Here is a 4051-nt window from a genome sequence, read left to right as displayed (position 1 = left end):
TTTATATACATATAAGATGGTTGGAACATAGAGCAGATGTGCTTACAGATACCAACAAGATGAACCAACCTGACAGGCAAGCAAAGACATGATAGCTTCAAGTACTCCAGAAAAATATGTTCCTGTAATCTGTGGAACTAAGGCTAATTATAAGTCCTCTTTAGAGGGGAGGGATCCTTCCTGGGAGAATTCTCCTTTGCAGCCATAAGATGTTGTTTAGACTGCTGCTTAGTCAGATTCTGTGCTTAAAATAGATTTTTTCTTCCAAAAATAGGTTAAACATTCCTTTCTTTCTTGAAAATGAAATTCTAGTAGTTATAATAAAAAGAAATCATGATTATCTATTCATCCTACAGCCTGTCTGTTGATTAAAGGGGATACCTGTTTTGCTGGTGGGTCCTAAAATGGCCCAATGTCTCAAATTCTTTCCCTTTCCCCTTGGGCAAGAATTCATTTCTATGGATGTACCAACCAGAACTAGAACATTAATCATTATAGAAAGACATGAGCACCTCCTAGGTTCCAATGAACAAGGTGCTGTGCTCTCAGGACTTGAGACATTTTCTACTAATAGTTATAAAACCCCTTGTGTTGTCCTTGGATAACCAGCTTTGTTGCTACAAAATACATTTCTAAACTAGCCCTTATCTAAATGTCTTGTAGAGGAGATTAAATAACACCCAATACAACTATATTTAAACCATTTATAGCCATAACCTATTTAGCAATTCATCAGCTACAGGTACACTCACCACTGCATTTCCACTATATTATGCCTTTAAAATATCAAGCAAACACATCTTTCCATGAATTACCATGACTCTTATCTTGGATTGCTTTTAGAGACTCTAGAACTTTTGGAAGATCCCCAATGTAGATGTATTATCTTGTCTTATTTTCAGTGAGCAAGCCTAAGCCCCTGTTGAAGTTACAGTTCAGAGTTCACGCTCTAATGTGACACTTTGCACCCACAAGGTATTTGACCACATGCACCATAAGGCACTTGGCTACATATACCCAGGGAGTACCTACAAGATTCTTAAAATGTAGCAAGTTAAACTGAGAAAATAGATTCTAAACTTTTAAAACTTGAATTTTAAAACACTTTTATTTAGTTAGGGAAAATTTTAAGTATTCTGGGAACATTATAAGTATTTAAATCAACATTTTCTCTCCCTTTTATTAAATTAAAACTAACATCATGTATGTTTTTAAAGAAAGATCAGCATATCAGTTGAGATATTCTATGGTTTTAGAGGTATCATTGTTTCAAAAAAAGTTAACTTTTTGATGGTGACATCTGTAATGATTACATGTTGAAACAATAATGTTATATTGTACTTGAAATAGATTACTTGGTTAATTTCAGCACCTTATGGTGTTGCTTATTTGTTTTCAGTTTTCACTGTGTAAATGTGGTTGCTAAATGGTTGAGCTTGTTCATATATCTCCAGTATATCCTTCAGACTATGCTATTATAGAGACTCCCTACTCCTGGCCATTTTAAAACTTCTGCTGATCAATGTAAGTAACGCTCAATTTGAGTCCACTTGAAATGATGAAAATGAACATTCAGGTGGAATTTTAGAGTTGGTTGAACATTCTTACCTAGAACACAATCTTGAACTCCATAATGACACAAAAATTCACCAAATCTAAGTGATTTGCTCAGTCCCTTTTCCCATTCTTGATGAGGGGATCAATATCACAATCTGTACATTCTAATCTCCACTGCTTCCCCCTGCTGAACTTACCTCCTTTTATTTAAAAACACATCATTTTACTTACAATAGAATGTTGGATATAATTTGATACATTAACTAACATTGTAAGCTCAAACTTACAGTTGATAGCCCTTATTCTGTATAATAGTGACTAATGGTTAGGGTTAGGAATTTACATTTTGTAAAGGCATTTTTATGTTGATTTTTTCTCACAAAACTACAAGAAGTTTCAGATCTAGTCCTATATAATCTTGATAAGTTTCTGATGAGAATCTTATACTCAGATATTTTTGAACCCACCTAAGTAGTAGAGACCTGAAATTCTTCTTGCACACATTCCACACATTGTGTGACATTCATCTTCTTGCCACACGGGAACAATGACCATTGTATGATCTGAAGCTTCTGTTTGTGATTTGTTAGTGTATTCAAGGCAGGAGAAATTTCCTGGGTGCTATACTCCAACCTTGGTAGAAACAATGTGAGGACCATATTTGTTGTGTTTATCTCATGTCATGGTAAGAATAAAAAGAGAAAAGAATTGCTGTACATTAGGACAACAGATGATTATAGGCGATTCATGAAGCTTATTATCAGTACCTTCCATGTCATCAACATTCAATACGCCCTTTAATTTAAACACCAAAGAGTCACTTGGGAGCAATAGTAATGTTTTAAAACTAAAGGCCAAGAGGCTGAGAATAGCAAGTAGTAAGGTAACATCAAATCAATTAAAAATCCTTATGGCTAGATCTCTCTATTCTTTCTCTAAATTGATAGAATTGTCTCAACAGTTAGGAGTGCTTGGAAGAAGATTGGAATTTGGTCCCCAGCACCACAGGAGCAGCTTACAATTGCCTATAATTCCAGTTCTCAAGGGAAACTAGAAATGTTTCACACATAGAATTCATCTTTGTGAAAGATGAAAACCAGCTGGGCAGTGGTGGCGCACGCCTTTAATCCCAGTACTCGGGAGGCAGAGCCAGGCGGATTTCTGAGTTCGAGGCTAGCCTGGTCTACAGAGTGAGTTCCAGGACAGCCAGGACTACACAGAGAAACCCTGTCTCGAAAAACAAACAAAAAACAAAAAAAAAAAAAAGATGAAAAACTTGTTCTTCCATCAAGAAAGCTGAAATTTGGAAGTAGTTAATAGCCTGGTGATCTACATTATCTATTAGGCCAGGAGTGGTTAGTAATCTAAATTACCCTTGTAGCTAGAGAATTCCCCCATACTCCCAAAGCAAGAACAGAAGTGGCTAAAGCCTAAATGACTCCTATGTATGATAGACACCAGGTCAGATCCTTAGGCTCTTAACCTAGTGCAGGTAGTGTATCTCTAGAATCCACCTTCTTGGAAGAAATTATGTTCCCTGGGTTGAGTTTCAATGTAATTACACTTCCTTGTGAACCAGGGATTGTATTGCAACAAAAATAATTTTTCAAATTATTCTGTATTTAAATACATTAGGAATAAACCACTTGTTTTGAAACTCCCTCAAAATTGATCCAGGCTTCCCAAATCAGTCTGCACCAAGTTTTTATTCTTACTTCTGTGCAGTGAGCTTTCCTACATGACATCTGCAGGACCACCCCCTATATGAGGGAGCAGAAAATACATATAATAATAGAGAGGTAGGATTGGCATATTTTATGTACATATATGAAAATGTTATCAAGACTACATTGTTTTACATTAGTCATATATAGTAATAATATATACATATGACTTACAGTACTCACAATTTAAAATATTCAAAACTCCCAGTGTTTAAATTATAGGCACATTCAGTCCCTATCTAATACATCTTTCATTCACTTGTTTTTCAACAAGTGATAGCTATTGTGAAACTCTGCATCCAGTTCTTCAATGTTGGGAGATTCAATTTCATATGCCTTCGCAGCTGAGAGCATTTGCAAGGGAGTTTAGTTTGGTTTGTAGTAGCCACATGATAGCCCACAATCATCTGTCAACATCTTTTTCTGGCTTCTGCAGGCACTAAGCACACACACTGTACACATACATAAAAATTCATAACACATAAAGTGTGTTAATCTATTTCTTGAATTCCTAAATTTTGAGATAAATGAATGAAATACATCAGTAAAGATGCTTTGGGATAATATTTTCAAGTCATTGATTGGAATTATGTTTCTTATTATTAGTAACATTGCAATGATCTCTGTGAAGAGATACTGTTATATGTTCCTGGCTACACAGATTGAGTACTCTGGTTGGTTTCCTTCAACTTGACACACACCTAAACCTTCTAGTATGAAAGAATCTTGACTGAGAATTTTTTCCATAAGATTGACCTATAGGCAAGTCT

The sequence above is a fragment of the Arvicanthis niloticus genome, chromosome 4 (assembly GCF_011762505.2).
Source record: "Arvicanthis niloticus isolate mArvNil1 chromosome 4, mArvNil1.pat.X, whole genome shotgun sequence".
Lineage (NCBI taxonomy): Eukaryota > Metazoa > Chordata > Mammalia > Rodentia > Muridae > Arvicanthis > Arvicanthis niloticus.
Note: the sequence above shows the minus strand (reverse complement) of the source record.